The sequence below is a fragment of the Lolium rigidum genome, chromosome 2 (assembly GCF_022539505.1).
Source record: "Lolium rigidum isolate FL_2022 chromosome 2, APGP_CSIRO_Lrig_0.1, whole genome shotgun sequence".
NCBI classification, from domain to species: Eukaryota; Viridiplantae; Streptophyta; class Magnoliopsida; order Poales; family Poaceae; genus Lolium; species Lolium rigidum.
Window position 1 is genome coordinate 248,145,440 of NC_061509.1, and position 19,962 is coordinate 248,165,401.

Sequence of the window (19,962 nt, forward strand, 5' to 3'; positions counted from 1 at the left end):
GATCTACGAGTAAGAGGAAAAGCAAAGGAAAAGAGGAAGTAAATATTCTACCGGCCCAAGATCTGAAAAGCAAATAAAAGAGAGATAAATGCGTATCGAGCCTAACCTGAGGCGGCAGAGACGCTTGGGGAGAAGGTCGCCGGAGCGGCGGCAAGCTTGTGCAGGCCGACGGAGGCTGGCGACGCAGAAGGGTGAAAACCGCCGAAGAAAGCTCGAAGCAGCGGCGGCGAAGAAGCACCGGTGGATCTCTCCGCGGCGAAGATCTTCGGCGCAGAAAGAGCGACGGCGCAAGTTCATCGGGAGCAGGGCTCTGGCGGCAACCGACGGCGATAAGATTGCACGAGGCGAGGGGCTCGAAGCACTGGGAAGTAGGCGAATGCGGGGAAAGAGATGAAGTGGAACCGCACTCCCTCTTAGGAAGAAGAGATAATGGGCCAGCAACCGCTGGGCCGCGGTGGTTCGCTTCGTGGGCCGCCACGTGGCGTGAGGATACACGCGCAGAAAATAACATGCCACAGGGAGGCCGCACGGATCCGGAACGGCGGACGGGATCCGGTGTGGCGCCATAAATGCTGGCGCAGAAGCCGAAGGGAAGTGACCCCTGACACTGGCGCGTCAGGTACAGTGCGCATGTCACTGACAGGCACTGTACCCGAGAAATTCTCGACTTCGCCGAGGAGAGAGTTAATGTCTAAGATACCGGGGAATAAGACACCGGAGACACTTTGTAAAAAGAGAAAGATGTGAGTCTGGCAAAGATGCCGGGAGATCAAAACTTACCGCCGGAAAGGTTAAACCGGTACCTTAAGTTATGGGAATCTGGCATTGTCCGTTGGATAGGATCCACCGGACTATACCAGCTTCGGGGACTAATGTTGGGGGGATGACCCCCGGTATGCCAAAGGCATGCCAAACCGGATGGTTTGAGCCATCAAGATACCGGTTTAATGTTTGTACCGGAGCACGAAGTTAAATGTTTGGCTAAGTAAAGCTAAGCCGGTATCCCCAGGAGGGGTATACCGGAACCGGATAAAGAAGACACCGGGCTACCGGTAAGAAGTGCACTGTAGCACGTCGGCAAGACTGGTCAAAGATTCTCTCCAGAGCTAGAGGACAAGGATGAGCTAAGCAAAGTAGCTTTAAACGAAGCCGTGACGATAAAGAAGAGGATGACGTCGAAAGAAGCCGGAGGACGTCGAGCTCCTGATTAAAGAAGACCCTGACGTCATCTATGATTAAAGTAACTTTGTAAAGTAGTTTGTCTAGTCAAAGATGCCATTAGGGTTTCTAGGGTTTCTTCCCCTGTAAGCCACCCTCTCCCCTATATAAGGAGAGGGGGCACACCCGTACGCGGGACGATGCAATCTAGGTGAGACCTTTTACTGAGAAACCTGTAACTTGTTGAGATCAATGAAGAGAAAGATCTAGAGCAGAGTTCTTCCTTGTGTCTTTCTTCTTCTACCTCTAGCTTCGGCTAAGTTCTTGAGGAAAGCATCCGGAAGTTCATCCTATCTAATCAAAACCCTCCCCCGAATCCTCTAGCGCCCATTCGGCCCCAACTTAAGCCATCCTATGGCATCTGTCTGTTCACCACGACGACAGTCGAGCTTTGGCGATGCGGGTGGCGATTTTCAAATTCGAGATCTGGCCGGCGGCGACGCCTCGACGTGTGTGTCCGGGGTGGCGGCGAGGGGCACCGCCTCGGCCCCGGGGCGGCTGTCGGCGTGCGGTGGCGGTAGGTTTTGGGCGTGGAAGGGCGGCTCGGCCGCGGCGATGGGGTTGCTCGATGGCGAAGACTCGTCCTCCGGGGAGGAGGAGATGTACTCGTCTGAAGCCTCATCCCCGCGCCGCCCCTCTGGCCGGCCGACTTTCGGCGGGTTTCTGGAGCAGGTGCTCGCCGAAGGTCTGGGTGGCGGCCGGCGTCGGCAGCGACGACGGGCTTCCTTCGCGCCGGGAGGCAGGCCCTCGCGCTTTGGGGCCCTTGTGTCTCCTCTCCGGGGGCTGGGAGCCTCGCGGAGGGAGGAGGCGCGGCGGCCTTGTCAAATCGACCGGACCAGGGGGTCCTCTCCGGCGGTGGAGTCGCTACGGCCCTCGACGCCGGCAGGTGTGGAGCCGATGGGGCGGCGGCGGTCGGAGACCGAGGTGAGCGTGGCCACTGCGGTGGCGCCGACTGGGCTTGGGCCACGGGGCCTCCCTTCGCTTGGGCTGCAGGGAGAGCTTGGACCGGACTCGCTGGAGCACCCTTTTCTCACGTTGGGCCCGCCACGGGAAGGTGGCGACCTTGGGCGGCTTTGCTCTGTGGCCAACAGGCCTGTGGTGGCCCAGGCCCAACCTGAGAGCTGGTTGTGGCTTCCTAAAGGATGCAGGGACCCCGAGTTAGGGTTTCCAGCCAGGTCCTCTGAGAGAAAACGGCGCGGCGTCCACCTCCCTTTCCGCACTCTCTTTAGAATTCCTGACCCTCTCCCTCTGTCTCGTTCCTTTGCGGAGGTGGTAGCGATGGCGGGAGGCGGCGGCGGAGGCGGGAGTGGGGGATACGGAGGCGGGCCGGGCGATGGTCGGAAGCGGCGGCACGACGAGCAGGGCGGCGGGAGATTTGCCTACAACAACAACACCAACGGCGGTTTCATCAAAGGGTCCGGTGGTGGCCGCGTCGACGGTGGTGGGCGCTCCGATGGCGGCGGCAGGGATGACTACTACTACGGTGGCCGATCGGACGGCGGGGGCCGCTCCAACTTCGACTACGGCTACGGCGGCGGGCGCCAGGGTTCCGGCGGCGGTCGGTACCACGATGGTGGTGGACACGACGGCTTCAACAGCAACCCTAACGGGCGCCGGGATGGGGGCCGGCAGGGCGAGGAGCGCCGTGGCCAACAGCATCAAGACGAGCAGCGGCCGCGCCAGGCTGAGGGGCAGCGAGGCCGGGCTCAGCAGGGTGCTCCGCGTGGTGGAGGCGCCCAGGGAGGCAAGCTGAAGGGCGTGGCGCAGGGAGTGCCGCCCCAACCCAAGGCCAAAGGGAAGAACAAGGCAGCCGGAGGGACGGCGTCGGGCCCGGTGGGAGGGGAATGCTTCCGCTGTGGCCAGGAAGGACACTTCCAGGCGGATTGCGTCAATGACCCAGTGTGCATCCTTTGCAGCAAGACCGGCCATGTTTCGGCGGGATGCCCGACGCGTGGTCGGCCGTTGATCCTGCAGTCCTACGGTCATGCCATTACGGGTGGAGGGTTTTTCAACATTGAGGTGGAACCCCTTAAGGCGCAGGCGGAACGGGAGCTCTTTGGGGCTGTTATCCACTTCACCTCGGCCCCTCTCACAGCGCTGCAGCTTTCTGATGAGCTCAAGAGCCTGCTCGACGATCTGTGGGATTGGCAGGTGTCCAAGATGTCGGACACTGAGTTTTGCGTGAGGTTTCCATCGAGGGAGACACTGAGAATGAGCACGAGACGCGGCAAGATCTACCTTCCCCTCAGCAAGTGTGATGTGGACATTTGGGAGGCGTTTGTGAGCCCGCAGCCAGGCGACTTGATGGTCAAGGAACAGCTAATGGCGGCGATGACGATGATCGGGCGGCCGGTGGATGTTGACGAGCTCTCGATCAAGAAGTGGAAGACGGAGCTGGTGCGCATGCGGTTCCAGTGCAGATACCCTGAGAGGGTCAAGGGGACTATCCAGTTGTGTGTGAACGGCGAGCCCTTCACCTTGGGGATACACGCGGAGTTGGGGGCACCCGGTGCTGGGGGCTCCTCTGGACCGCCGCGCCCACCAGCACCACGGGATGATGAGGATGGGGACAACCTCGAGTCCGAGGAGCGGAGCACTGATGGGGAAGCGTGGAACCGACACCGCAGACGTGGAACTGATAAGGAAAAGGCGAAGGGCACTGACAAGACGGGCGGGGGCCCGGGCACCTCCCAGCTCAAGGGAAGCATGGGGTCGCGCAGCGCGCCGCAGCTGGGCAAGGTGACGGACCAATACGGGTCTAACCTGCGGTCCTTCCCTGCGCTGGCTAGCCTGGGACGGTTTGCCATCCTCTCCGAGGTGGACGAGGGAGGGCGCCTGGAGAAGCAGGTGGAGGAGCCACCTCTCTCGCAGCTGGGTGTGGGCGCGGAGGAGACTTCGCTGGTCTCTGAGGAGACGGCGTCCCAAGTCACGGACTTGGTGGGCTCGTGGATTCGGGACAGTCCTACGATCGAGCCCGCTAGCCCAGTCTCGGCGATGGAGGACAGGGTGGTGGAGCCGTTGGGCCCGAAGGAGGCGGAGGTTGGATGCGGGTCGGTCCAGCAGCCGGTGGCTGTGGTGGACTTGCATGGCGAGCTGACGGCGGCGATCTCCTTGGCGCAAGGCAAGAGAACCAAGGTGGTGCCGGCTTTGGCGGAGGTGGTGACCAAGAGGGCCAAGAAGACGACGGTGCCGGCGACTCCGGTCAGGAAGAGCGCGAGGAATGCGGGCGTGGCGGCCACCAGCGTGATGAAGAAGGCGCAGTCGCTGGCAGCGGCGAAGAACTTGGAGCTTCTTGCGACCACAGGTATGGACTCAGACTTCTCCCTCCTCCCCTCCCTGCCCGACACTAGTAGGAAAACCCTTATAGGCGAAGCTTAGTTCTGTGGCGCACCGTTTTGAGTGCGCCACAGAAACTTATTTTGTGGCGCACGAGACTGTGTGCGCCACAAAACTAGCTTATTTTTGTGGCGCATTGCTAAACCCCGCGCCACGTAAACTATGTGGGGCCCACATCCCGGCACTCCCAATTATTAGCGTAGGTATTTCCGTGGCGCACACGGCTCGCCGCGCCACGAAATAACTATTTCGTGGCGCACACGGCTCGCTGCGCCACGTAAATAACTATTTCGTGGCGCACTTGCTCCGGTGCGCCACGTAGTTGTTGATTCCGTGGCGCACTTGAGCCGGTGCGCCACGTAAATAGGGGAACTTATATTATCCCCGTACCCCTCCCCGCGCCCTCATCCCCTCTACCGCCGCGCCGCCTCTCTCCCTTCTCCCCCTCCGATCCGTACCAAGGCGCGCCGCCATGGTCGTCGCCGTCGCCATCGCCGTCGCCGCCGCCTTCCTCCGCGAGGGGCGCATGCCCCCACGCTCCACCCATCCCCGCCACCAGCAGCACATGCCGCTGCGGCGTGGAGGAGGAGGGTCCGGCGCCGCCGCATCAAGGAGGAGGCCGAGCCGCCGCGTCCTCCACCTCCTCCACCCCTGCCATCGTCGTCAAACTCCTCCTCCACCCCTGTTTTCGGTGAGCTCCACCTCTGCCCTCCCCTCCCTCTTCCTCTCCCGCGCGAGCAAGGTGCTCGATGAAATGCTCCGGATGCTGTTTCTCGGTATCTCCTCTATGCGGAGAGGGGGAGAACTCTCTCCCCTCCTTTGCCGGCTTGGTTTGTTACTCCAGTATCTCCTCTATGCAGCCAAGTGAAGCTATCTGCTACTTTGATTGTCTTGCTATGGTACCTGAATCCATGCAATTGCTTGGTTCTGGACATTGGGTGATTCAATCTTCACCTGTGCCAGGTTGCAATTGATGTCTAATGCAATTGTAATTAACTGCTTATCACCTTGTATGTGCACAGGGATTGAATTATGATCCCATTGCTTGCAGTTGTTGCTCGTCAAGAACTGCATGAAAGCCTTGATTGCTTTATCGAAGCTTTGGCTTTAGTAAAGTGTCATGTGCAGGTCATGCTGCTATTGCTTGATTAATTGCTGCTATGCTTGTTACTCGATGGAGCTATAGTTGATTAATTGGTGCTATGTTTGTTACTGATGCTGCTATATTGCTTGATTAATTGGTGCTATGCTTGTCACTTCTTATTAATGAACCATGTGTTGGTGATGATTCAGCTTAAACTAAATGGATTTGATTTGTTTTCCAACCTTTGTTGGAAACAAATCCAAAGTTTGAACCTGTATAAGGTGATGAGGACTTGTTTACTGGTGTGGATTGCTTATGTTATCCAAATAGAGATATTCACGGTAGGGAATCATGTAAATGAATGCCACTATGGTATCCTTTGAAGAAAATGGGAAGTTTCCGATGGTTTAAAAGACTAGCTAGGTGATGCTAGGTTATTCAGCTTGGTCGTCAAGGTTGGTTTTATCTGGTTAACATGGATTGGCTATGTGCTCTTGCTTACTTATGCATATCCATCTCTACTCGGATTGACTAGCTCAGAGCTTGGCCTCTTCTTGCCAGCATCACTTTGTTACTACCAAGTGATGAGTAATCCCTTATGGACCCTAGCTTTGTTTTGAACTCAACCGAGTAATGATATATTTCTTTTTCTTGTTGGCTTTGATGAAATTAGAGATATCCACCGTAGGGGATCATGTAAATGAATGCCACCGTGGTATCCTTTGAAGAAAAAGGACTGCTTCGATGGTTTTAAAATGCTAGGTGGTGCTAGGTGATTCAGTTGGTCGTCAAGGTTGGTTTTATCTCGGTTAACTTGGATAGGCTATGTGTTCTTGCTTACTTATGCATATCCATCTCTACCGGATTGACTAGCTCAGGCTTGGCCTCTCTCTTGCACAGCATCACTTGGTTACTACCAAGTGATGAGTAATCCCTTATGGACCCTAGCTTTGTTTTGAACTCAACTCGAGTAATGATATATTTCTTTTTCTTGTTGGCTTTGATGAAATTAGAGATATCCACCGTAGGGGATCATGTAAATGAATGCCACCGTGGTATCCTTTGAAGAAAAAGGACTCGTTTCGATGGTTTTAAAATGCTAGGTGGTGCTAGGTGATTCAGCTTGGCTGTCAAGGTTGGTTTTATCTCGGTTAACTTGGATAGGCTATGTGTTCTTGCTTACTTATGCATATCCATCTCTACCGGATTGACTAGCTCAGGCTTGGCCTCTCTCTTGCCAAGCATCACTTGGTTACTACCAAGTGATGAATAATCCCTTTGGAGCATCTCGCTCCATGCATGCTATGTGTGTTTGAGCATCTTGACTTATGTCACCATGGTTGCTGGTTTGGTGGTGTTTTTGTACTTGTCGATGATTAGATGGTTGGTTGATCACTCGTACACTCCGGGTGTCCTAGTGAGCCTGGTGTGATGGCACAAATATCAATCTCTTGTGCATCCTACCCGGCCTCACTAACGCCATCCCGGGATGTTCATATTTGTTTCGACCAACAAAGTATGAGGCATTCCATTTAGTTCATACTAGCTACTTCTTAATTGCATTGGCCTTTCTTCCATTTTAGTGCCGATGATTAGAATGTTTGGTCACCTATACGCCGCAATATACTTTGTAGACGAGCCCCCTTTCTCGGCCGCCGTTCCGTGAACGAGTCCTTGATGAGACAACAACGCCGACATGCCTCTCCGGCGCAGCACCACTTTTCTTCTCTCGCTGTCCAAGACGTGAACGAGTCCTTAATGCCAAGACGGTGCCAGCCTCCCTAGCATCATGCCGACCTCGTTGTCGCGCTTCAGGCCGTAGTCGATCACGCGCCTCGCACTCTTCGCTTTTTGCCCGGTGAACGAATAGACTAATCATTGGAATAAGGAAGCCGATGACGGCCGATCGCAATTTAATCTTGCGACCGGCTGTCATCGGTTTCCTTATTCCAACGATCAGCCTATTGGTTCACCGGCAAGAAGGCGAACAGAGGCAGGGCGCGGGACACACGGCTTGAAGCGCGGCAACACGGCCCGGCATAATGCCGGGCAGGCCGGCAAGGTCTTTGCATCAAGGACTCGTTCACCGGACAGCAAGGGACCGGCGTGGTTCTCGCGCCGGAGATGCAGATCGGCGTTGTTGTGTCGTCAAGCACCCGTTGACGGAACGCCGACCGGGGAAAGGAGGCCCTTCTGCAAAGTATACGGCGGTGTATACTGCAACTATGGTTTCTGACCATAGTATTTGTGTTGACCAACAATGTATGAGGCACATATTCTATTTTGTCATTCCATTTGCTTTGAGATTTTCAAAATGCCGATGATTAAAATGTTTGGTCACCGTACACTCGGGGGTGGCGTAAGTGAGCCTGGTAAGATAGCACAAATATCAATCTCTTGTGCATCCTACTTGGCCTCGCTTACACAATCCCTAAATGTTAATATTTGTGTTGACCAACAATGTATGAGGCACTTATTCCATTTTGTCATTCCATTTGCTTTGAGATTTTCAAAATGCCGATGATTAAAATGTTTGGTCACCGTACACTTGGGGGTGGCGTAAGTGAGCCCGGTAAGATAGCGCAAATATCAATCTCTTGTGCATCGGACTTGGTCTCACTTACGCCATCCCCGAATGTTAATATTTGTGTTGACCAACAATGTATGAGGCACTTATTCCATTTTGTCATTCCATTTGCTTTGAGATTTTCAAAATGCCGATGATTAAAATGTTTGGTCACCGTACACTCGGGGCGGCGTAAGTGAGCCTGGTAAGATAGCATAAATATCAATCTCTTGTGCATCGGACTTGGTCTCACTTACACCGTCCCTGAATGTTAATATTTGTGTTGACCAACAATGTATGAGGCATTTATTCCATTTCTCTTGTGCATCGGAATTGTTGGTCTCACTTTCTTCCATTTTCATCATAGTAGGAACTGGATGAAGGACCCCGATGCAAGCGAGCCCGGTGGGTAGAGATGACTGAGCAAAGGAGGAACCGGATGAAGACTACTTTGTATCTCGAAATTGTGAATTTTGTATGAATTAAGAGTTGTATGCAAAACATTTGACACTTGCCACTATATATGTATCTCGATCGGGCTCTAAGTAATGTGATGATGATGTCTATGTTATATCCGTGCAATGTACATGATATTTATATTATATCTGAATGTTGCTGTATATAACCCGTGTATCCGTGTATCCGTATTGCTGTCTATAAACCGCATGTGTATAGCGAGCAGCACAAAATCGTGTATAATATAAGCAAATTCCGTGGCGCACTAAAAACCAATTCCGTGGCGCACGCTTTTCGTGGCGCAACTAAGAACAAGTGCGCCACGTAAACCTTAATTCTGTGGCGCATGGGCAGGTGCGCCACAGAAACCTTATTTTTGTGGCGACGTTTCTGTGGCGCACCTCCCATGCGCCACAGAATCCATTTTTCGTGCGCCACTGATGAGGCTTTTCCTACTAGTGCGATTCGCATCTCTCTTCTGTTATTGTGGACAGAGGCATGGAGTTTGCCCCTAGCAAGGGCTCGCCTGTGGAGGCGTTACAGCTGGTCAGGGCGAAAGAACTTGCCCAGGCGGCTCTTGCTGCAACGGCTGCGCGCAAGGCGCGGGATGAGCAGGAGAGGCTGGCCAGGGAGGCCAGCGATTCCGGGGTGGTCTCCGAGATGGATGCCGCCCACCCTTTGGCGTCGGAAGATGTGCCGGAGGACTCGGACTCGGGGGTCCAAGCCTCTTCGGATGATGCTGTTACTCTTCGTAACCTGAGGGCGCTTGCCAGGGAGCGCCGACCCCGGTTGACGGTGCGCAAGGGGCGCGGTGGGACCTCTGGTTTACAGACATGAGGGCTCTCATTTACAACATGAGGGGTTTTGGCGAGCCAGGGAGGCGAGGCCAACTTAAAACCTACCTTAGGCAACATAGAGTGGACATCGTCGCCATCCAGGAGACTATTAGGGCAGAGTTCACGGCGTCCGAGTTGCGCAGCCTTGAGGTGGGTGGCCAGTTTGCGTGGGATTGGGTTCCTGCTGTTGGCCACTCGGGCGGGATGCTCCTGGGCTTTCAGGATGAAGGCTTCGAGGTCGGACAATGGAAGAAGGGGACCTTCTTCATCTCGGCCTCGATTTTCCAGCGTTCTAATAAGATGAAGTGGTGCTTCTTCATGGTCTACGGACCGGCTGATCACCGTCGCACTGAGGAATTCTTGGGAGAATTGACTCAAGCTGTCGAGGAGGCGCCCTACCCGGTCGTGGTCGGGGGTGACTTCAATCTGATTCGCGCGGCGTGTGACAAGAGTAACGACTGCATTTCCTGGTCCAGGGTCAGGCGGTTCAATGAGGCAATCGCCACTATGGCCCTATGGGAACTTGCTAGAGCAGGGGCTCGCTATACTTGGACGAATCGACGCCTCCATCCCACGCAGTGTGTGCTGGATCGGGTGTTGGTGTCTCCGGCCTGGGAGGCTGCTTTTCCCCTGTGCTCCCTTACGGCGATCACTAGGGTTGGTTCTGACCACACCCCTCTGATGTTGTGTAGTGGAGAAGACACGCTAGTCCGCCAGTCGAGATTCTTCTTCCAGACTTGGTGGTTTCGGGTGCCGGGGTTTGGGGACCTGATGGGGGAGAAGCTTCGCTGCTTCATCACCGACCATGGGCCACACCGGTGCGCCGTCGAGATGTGGCAATTTACTTCGAGGAATTCTCGCCAATTCCTCAAAGGCTGGGGAGCCAATCTGGGAAGGGAGAAAAGGGATTTCCGTTCCAACATGTTGCGCCAGGTGGGTGACCTGGACCGGGTGGCTGATGCTAACGGTCTGGATGAGGAGGGTTGGGCCCTCCGTTACTTCCTCGAGGACCAGCTGGTGGCGCTGGATCGAGTTGATGAGGAGTACTGGAGGCAGCGGTGCAGGACCCAGTGGACCCTTAAGGGGGATTCTTGCACCGCGTACTTCCATGCTATTACGAATGGACGCAAGCGCAAGTGCTCTATCCCTCGCCTAATCACTGAGGATGGTGAGGTGGACGAGCAGCGGGCCCTGATGGATCATATCTACCAGTTCTATCAGGGACTGATGGGGACCAAAGGGGAGGAGAGGGACTTCGCCCTTGGTCCGGACCTCTATGGAGAGGATCAGTGGATCTCGGCCGAGGAAAACTGGGGTTTATAGATCACCTTCATGCCTGACGAGTTGGATGAGGTCCTCGCTAGTATGAAGCCGGACTCGGCACCTGGACCGGATGGTTTTCCGGTGGCGTTCTTTAAGCGGTTCTGGGGTACCCTTTGGGGTCCCTTTCTCCAGCTTTTGAACGACTTCGCCCTTGGGAGGGTTGACATCGCTCGCCTTAATTTTGGGATTATCTCGCTCATCCTGAAGGTTAAGGGGGCGGATCGGATCACACAGTTTCGCTCTATTGCGCTCATTAATGTCATTTTCAAGTTTGTGGCCAAGGCTTACGCGATTAGGTTAGCGCCGCTTGCGCATAGGACGATTGATCGGAGCCAATCTACTTTCATTAAAGGGAGATGTCTGCACGAGGGTGCTCTTGCTCTGCATGAGATTGCACATGAACTCAGGGTGGGGAAGCAAGAGGGCTTGCTCCTCAAGTTGGACTTCGAAAAGGCTTATGACAGAGTCAACTGGGACTTCCTACAGGAGATTCTCCTACGGAAAGGGTTCTCCGCGAGGGTGGTGCACCGGTTATTGCAGTTGGTCAAGGGTGGCCAGACTGCCATCAATGTCAATGGAGAAATAGGGCCGTTCTTCCGTAACGCTACGGGAGTTCGGCAAGGCGACCCTCTCTCCCCGATTATGTTTGACTTCATTGTGGATGGGCTTGCAGCCATTCTGGCAAAGGCTGGCTCCACGGGACACATTGAGGGGGTGATCCCGCACCTCATCCCAGGGGGGTGACACATCTACAATATGCGGACGACACTATGGTGCTGATTAGACCTACGGGGGTAGGGATTGCGAACCTTAAGACTATTCTCCTTTGTTTTGAGAATATGTCGGGGCTCAAAATCAACTTTGACAAGAGTGAAGTGGTGGTGACAGGGGTCACCCTGGAGCTTCAACACCGGATTGCGGGTTTGCTCAACTGCAAAAGGGGGGTTCCCGATTAAGTATTTGGGCTTGCCTATTAGTGACAAGGCGCTTAGGGTAGCGGACTGGAACTTCTTGCCGGAGAAGATTGGGCACAGGGTTGACTCTTGGCAAGGACTGTTCCTCGCTTCGGCGGGTAGGCTAGAGCTGACCAACTCTTGCCTCTCCAGCCTCCCGCAGTTTGCTATGAGCCTCTACATGCTCTTTGATAGCACGCATAAGGCCATGGACAAACCGCGTTGCCGCTTCTTTTGGGAAGGAGTGGGCAACAAACGCAAGTACCACATGGTAGACTGGGCTACGGTGTGTAAACCTAAGGCGTTTGGAGGATTGGGAATCCTCAACACCAAACTCATGAACATCGCCCTGATGCTCAAATGGATTTGGAAACTTTACCAGGATGCCGAGGGTCTCTGGGCAGACATCATCCGTGCAAAGTACCTGAGGGGTCGGGACCTCTTTGATGGTACAGTTCCCACTAAGGGTTCCCAGTTCTGGAATTCCATCCAAAAAATAAAATGGTATTTCAAGTTGGGAGCCAAGCATGGTGCGCGAAATGGGAGACGCACGAGGTTCTGGCTGGACTGGTGGACGGGCCGGGGGGCCTTCATGGCTAGGTTTCCCTGTCTCTTTAGCTGCTGTACTGATCCGCTGATATCAGTCGCTGATGCTGCACCACGGGAGGGGAACCCTGGGGAATGAGGAGTTGAGTTTCGGCGACCTTTTGGCACGGATGAAGTGGTTGAATGGGACAACCTTTGTCGGGAGGCCATGGGATGGCAGCCAGGGATTGAGGAGGACACGGTCTCCTGGTCCATCGACGCTTCAGGTTCCTTCACTGCCAATTCGGTCTATCTAGCGCTGACACAGGGGCGTCAGTTACCTGCTTCAAGGAGGCCTGGCGCACCAGGGTTCCTCCCAAGATCCGGGTCTTCTTGTGGCAACTAATCCGAGGACGCCTTCCCTCATGTGACCAAGTTGCTAAAAGACACGGACCTTCGGATGGGAGATGTGCGCTGTGTCAGGAGGTGGAAGATTGCAATCACATCTTCTTCTCCTGTCCCATCGCCAGAATGATGTGGGCGGGAGTTAGGGAACTCCTTCACTGCGACTGGAACCCCGCCGGGCCGGGGGAGTTCATTGCAATCGACCAAGGCCTTTACGGCCCGATGCGTAGGCTAGTTTGGTTTACGTTCGCAGCCCAGTGCTGGACCTTGTGGACTATTCGCAACAAGCTTACCATTGAAGGAAAGATGATCGGAAACCCGGCTGATGTTTTTTTACCACATGTTGATACATATGCAGTGTTGGAGGGTTCTGGTCAGACAGAGGGATCGGACGATGCTGAACGCGGCGGTGGACGACGTCAAGAGACTCTACGCGAGACTGCGAGCTGAGTAGCGGAGGACCCAGGCTGTGGCTATACCATGGACTTCACTAGTTATCTATCTATCTATCTACTGTTGTAGTTTGTGTCTGTGTTGGCTGGACGTGCTCTGTTTCGCACCTTCGTACCCCTCCGTGCCGTGGGTTGGGACTGACCTGTTGCGCCTTTGGGCGAGTTTGTGTGTGTGTGCTGTGTAAGACTATGTTTGATTGTTGCCATGAGGGCTTTATATATAAAGCCGGGCCGAGTGGCCTTCTATTTAAAAGAAGGAGAAGCGACGCTTTGGCTATGTAGAAATGACAAGGTTTTTAATGATAAAAATGCTTCTCTTTTGCAGGTTATCTACCGGTGTATGGCTACGCTCCGTTCTTGGTCTCCTCTACAGCGTGTGGAGTATCGAGACCTCTTTATGGAGGTTTGTACACGGTTGGAGGACACGGCGAGGGATATTTTTTCCCAACATGGGTGGCATAGAAATCTTCGGATTGAGCCTCATTCATCCGTGGCGCTACCTTAGCTTTTCATTTTTTACTATATGGATTGTACTCGTCTTGATGGTGTAACTTTTAGCTCGAACGGCTGTGTGCATCCTAGTTATGCAGAGGCTGGGTGTAATGCTTAACTTAAGTAATAAAACGCCCTTTATCGAAAAAAAATATCCGCTTTAGGATGAGCAAGAGCGGCCATGGATTCAGCCGTTGGTATGTTTCTTCTCTCTGCAGCGTCGCAATAGCGACGATATTATTTGTTGTAGCAATTGCGTAGATTTGAATGAGAATTGTCGTGCTGAAGAAATCGGAGTGAAAACGTTACAGAGAGGCTGGGTGTGCCCTCTTCCGATCCAGAGAAAGACTGAAGAACCATGGAGCTGTAAAGCATGTAACTGTCTAACGATGTGGAAAAGCGAGAATCGATTGCCCCATGAGCGACTGGTATGTCATCTTTTCCTGCAGTGTCCCAAGAACTCTGTTTATGTGTGGTATACTTGTAGATTCTGACCAAAGTTGCTCAACCGGGATTGAGGGCGGTGTGTTGCGGTGTGGGGAAAGAGAAGCGGTGAAGTGCAGATGCCTGAGGATGAGTAAGAGCAAAAATTGATTCGGCTGTCAACCATCGGTATGCTCCCTTTCTCTGTAGCGTCGCAACAACTTTGCTTCTGTGTATTCGAGCGATTGCCTAAATTTTAAATGGAACTATCGTGCTGAACAGATCAAAGTAGAAATGCTAGAGGGAAAAACCAACCATAGTATGTTCACACATGCCGTCAGTTTGGCCAGTCTGGTGAAAACATTTGCTGGCATCGTAATTAATAACTGTAAACCAGAGAGGTTGAAGCAGGACAACTAATATAGATGCGAGAGCTTTATATTTGACAGAAGATTATTTTTTAAAACACGGGTATCTTGCTGTCCGTGTAGTTGTAGAGCTAGGCAACCATACGTGTTCCAGATAGTTTCAGTACATAGAGATTACAATAGTGAAAAGCAGTTCTATTCAGTTGAGCCCTAGCATGAGTGTGGCGTCATCCATACCGGCTCAACGCAGGTACACATGACAATACATTGCAGTGAGTACACGTACGGAGAAGATAGTTTTTTTTAAACATAAGGCCTAAGCCCTGCTTTAAATTAATAAAGCCGCGAAACCGGCAGATACAGAGTGCATACATAGCAAACAAAGCGAACAGGACACACAAGCAAACAAAGGATAAAAACTACGAGCTTCGCTTGACACGCCGTGTCCATCGTCTTCACGAACGCCGACACCAGGAGAAGCAGGGGTAGTAGGGAGCATCATCCGCAGGCACACTGCTTGCATTTCTACCACAAGAACGAAAGGAGGCCAGCACACAGTCTCTGACTCCGAAGAGGGATCCCTTCCCTCTCGGCCCGGATCGCAGGGCGCCGCACCGTCGAAAGGCAGAGAGGTTCCCCCAAGAACGCACCATCGCTGAGACTACCCAAAGCTCAAAGGAGAGATCAAGACCAGCTGCCGCACCAGAAGCCACGCCACGGCCACTGCCACCCACATCACCGTCCAGAGGACGCACGCTGATGAACGAAGGCGCACTAGGAGGATCGGCAGACAAAAAGCAGCAACCACCACCGGACCCAAGCTTGCGGAGCAACCTCCAGACCTGGCTCGACGCCGCGCAAGGAGCACCGCCAAGAACCACCACCGACAACAGAAGAACCTTGCCAACCACCCCAGCAGCCCCGGACGGAGCCTTCGGGAAGGGGAACGACGTCGTGACGCCGCCACCGCCCAAGCGGGGACTAGGGTTTTCACCCTGGGCAGGGGGTTGGGTGGGGAGGAAGAAGGGACCTCAACGAAGCCTCCAAGGAGGGAATCGGCGCCAGGGGCGTCGACGACGTCGTGGCCACCGCCGGCCAGAGGTTTCCCCGGTCCCGACCAGCCCCACCACCAACAACCCGGCCACAAACACGCAGATCTGGCCGAAAGTTGCGAGCTTCATCGGTCGGGGGCGGAGATCTCCCCAGATCTGACACCGCAGCCCGGCGGAGGGCCCCGAGCGTCGCACCACACGTTCACCGCCTCCCCGCCGCCCGCACGGCCGAGGACACGGGCCCGCACCACCCACGGCCGCCGCTCGCCGCGTAGAAGACAGCGCCGTTGCCACCATCCGGAGCCGCCGCTCCGGTGTCCAAAGATCCCCACCGGGGTCACCACCAGCCGCAACCGCCCCCGGAGTCCACTGCCAAGGTCGTGGAGGAGGGATTCGCCGAGCAGCGCCCCAGCCATGGCGGCCGCCGCGCAGCAACCAGCCCCCATGCTGCTGCGCCGCGGAGCGAGGACCACGGGCCGAGGAAGGAATCCCCGCCTCCCCCTTCACCGGCGACGCGGCCTTCGGCCGGCGTCACCTCTGGGGGCGACAAGGAGGGGCGGAGGAGGAGGGGTGGGCGGGCGGCGGCGCGCGTAGGGTTTCGCCCCCTCGGTCGCCTGGAGGGGGCGACGCGAGGGGAACGAGACGGGGGGGACTTGTTGTTGAGTCTATTGTCTCACGTAGTTCTGAATCGAAGATAGTTTTCAGGTTGACACCTAGAGATGTACAGAAAACGAAACACTGGCTAAATGCCCCCTACGTGGGAACCAAATGCATCAAGTGGCTTGAGCTCTGAAGCTTCCGCGTTTAGTTTGTCAACCCACGAGTCATCCCCATCAGGTGCTGTTTATTGGAAGCAAAAGCTTGGATACAATGCACAAAGCATTGGTAACACCGCAGCTAGGATCAAAATACCTATATATAGCTCTGTCTGGAGTCACTGATTCGGCATTTAGGCACGTGGTACCAGAAGAGAACAACCATCCCTGTGAAGGGCGAAGACAGTGAAGATGACTTGCAATGAGTTACAGAAACAAAGCTAAAGCTAATCATCATAATAGGCTAGTTTACCAACCAGTCTATTTCAGAAATACCTGGCTGTAGTAATCTACTTGACAACATACAATAAGCAGTAATGGCAGAACACTTTTTTACCAAAATCTTATGAAGCAAGGTAGAATTTTTTTATCTAAATCACACCAAGAAACATGAGTATTTTTGTAGTCTATGAATAGGGACTACATAGCGGGAGCGGTGTTTTGGAACATGGGTTCATATGCTCTCTATATTTTGAAATGCATCTTACATACATTTTAAATTTAAAAAAAATTGAAACTAAATGTTCGCACGTACATCTTCACGTGCTACGTGCTCACAAAGTCGTTTCATAAAAAATCGACTTATCATGTGACGTGTGTAAAAAAGACAAAATTCAGTGCTAAAAATAATGCTTTTCACAAGATAAACTTTCTCTTTTTTATATAGACCATACAAAATATTAGTTTTTCGTGAAACTTGACGAACGCACGTATATTATGAAGATGTACATGTAGAATTTTTTGTCCAAATTTTTCGACATTTCAAAATATAAATTTTTAGTAGAGGGAGCATACGCACCCGGGAGCCGAATTGAATTTCCGCTACATAGCTGGTTATTATTCAATGCATACCTTTGCCAATCTAGCGGTAGGGCAACTCATCCCTTAAAAAAGTAGTGATGTGCGTCATCTCCATAAAATGTCCTATATTGGGCTACTCAATTACATTAAAGATAGAACATCAACACAAAAAGAACCAATGATTGGTTCCATGCATAGCAAGACTTAGCTTTTGTAGGCCTTGGTCCATGATAAATAGCTTGCTTATGATAATACATATCAGAGAGCTTCATCAGAGGCAAAGCTGCATAGCATTAGGTCCACAGAACACTTATGGGATCTGACTATTTACAGGTAAAGCTCAGTGAACACCTATCGAATAGAAAAATAAGGTTGACTGAAAACTGAAATAACCTTACGGAGAATCTTTCCTTTTTACCACGAACAATAACGACCTTAATCTGACAATGTGCATCAAGGAAGTTTGCGACAAACATATCCTCTGTAATGCATTTGTTAAATAACTGAAGGAAAATATGTACGGCATACATAAAAATATAAGCAAACCTATGGCAATGGTATAGGGAAGCATAAAAAGAATTTCTTGCGAGACCAAGGAAGAAAACAGTGGGTGGCATAACCTTACCTTCCATCTTTGCAAGAAGACTCACAGAACAACACTTCCAGTAGTTAGTGACCACGATGATCAACCTCAAGTCCAACCTAAAGATGAAAGATATAGACCAAAAGGCAAGGGTGGTGAGGCAAGAATGTAAACCATGCCATGCAAAATATTTCCGATGTATAGTACACAATATATATAGAAGATCCATAATACTGGGTTGCGCATATTATCGTGCTGCTGCTTCTCCTTACATGCCTGGAATCACATGTATGTGCATATCTAAATAAGAACCAGAGTGTATAAAAAATCATGTACCTAACCATTGTCTCTCCTTGCCATCGGCATTGTCATGCCATGGTATGGCATGCACCGATGCACATCACTGGTCGTTAAGGTCAGGAAGGAGGGAGTTCTTAATCATGGCAACGGGTGGCGGCCTTCATCGGTCCATGCAGGGAACCATAAAAGGAATGGGGGAGGGGCAGGTGGGAGGAAATGAAATCAACTGAGAGGTGAAAGAAAGGCCAAAGGCTGAGCAGAAGTATTAAAGAATCTTAAATAAATGGAACGTGTTGCTTTGCTCGCTGATGTAAAATTTAAAACTGAGATTTCATTTTATGTTGTAATTTAAGCATCCAGCGGAGTTTTCACTCTTTGATTAAAAGGTCTGTAATTCTATCAGGTAAAAGAAGTCAGGAGGTGGTAAATGAAATCTGAGAAAACAGTTCTAACTGTCATAGAGAAATTCGAAGTGGCACGAAAAAGTAGAATTTGCATACACAATATATCGACCCGCGCGTAAAAATTCACAAATGAAGAAGTATGTACAAAATACGATGGCCCGCATATAAAGAAATCAGCATGATGCCTTGTAAAAGATAAGCTGCTTTTGGGTATTAACAGAACTACAAAATGCATGTGCTTGCTTCCCCATGACATAGGAGCATCTATTTATAAACTTTATCTCCATGTGGCTTTATCTGGACATTCTGATTTCACTAATTTCTCCATTACCAATCATGGTCAAACATAAAGGTCTATAATTATAACCATATCTACATAACAAGTTCTATTTAGTTGAAGAGTATTTATGTACCATTTACATGGAGGTGTGACACCAAGCAAAAACCCAGATTTGAAAGTCTCTCACTTAGTATGTCTTAAGCAGTTATCGGCTGGTTTTGTTCTATATGCATTTTGAGTTTAGGAATTATGTTGCTTTTGACTAGGGGATAGCTCCCGGGGCTAAACCTTTTGGATACACATTTTTTGTAGATTACCTTCTCACCTTTTGTTCCTTCGAAATGTGTGACTGAAATATAATGTTCATACATTTATCTTAATAATTTCATGAAGTTTTCCATCTTTTCTTATTAAGATATGCCCTTCTATCATATCTTAAATATCAGTTGAACTTCTCATGCAAATCCTGGACCTCAATATGGATTAATGAGATATCTCACATAAAAGGATAAATAAAACTAATTTATGACTCCACTTGTATATAACCATTTGTGCTTTTATTATTACCTCAAATTCTAGGATTACCTTTTCTGCTGAGGAGTTGTTTATGCGGTTTCAGTTTTGGTTGCAGGGAGTGACATTACTGGGTTGGAGCAGACTGGTTCCTAGAACACTAGCGAGTTCTTGCTGCCGATCATCCAGGCGGTAGCATCCGTTGGGCCATCTAATGACGAGTGTGAAATGTGGTAGTTTTCGGGAGCGACCTACATGTCAGTATTCTGCGGAAAGCTCAAGAACAGCAACTTGAAGTCCTTGACGTCAGATACAGATTTAAACACCTTCCCTTTCCAACAAAGAGGTAAACTGGGTCCGACACTTGTTGCATTGACCTCCTAAGAACAGGTTAGAGCTACAAAATTAGTCTCATTAATTCACTAATCATTCTTCAAATTAATGTCAACTGGGGAGTAGCATTGTTCTGATCTATCGCAGAAATAGTCGCTTGATATGACCGGGCGGTAAAGTAGGTACAGGCAAGGTTTCGGATTTCGTTTGCAAATTTTACCGCCCCAGGGCGAAATTGACGAAATTCGTTTTTTCGGAAAATTTTTGGAAAATCTCGGACGAAATCAAGAAACCAAAATTTGAAAACTGGGACGAAAACTGACCGAAATTTGAACGAAAACTGAACGAAATTTGACATCATAGTGCCTGTCGGTCCGGCGTTGGTCCGCATACACCTTCATTCTGTTCTGAGCTGACAGTAGGTTGTCCTTGAGTTGCTGCATC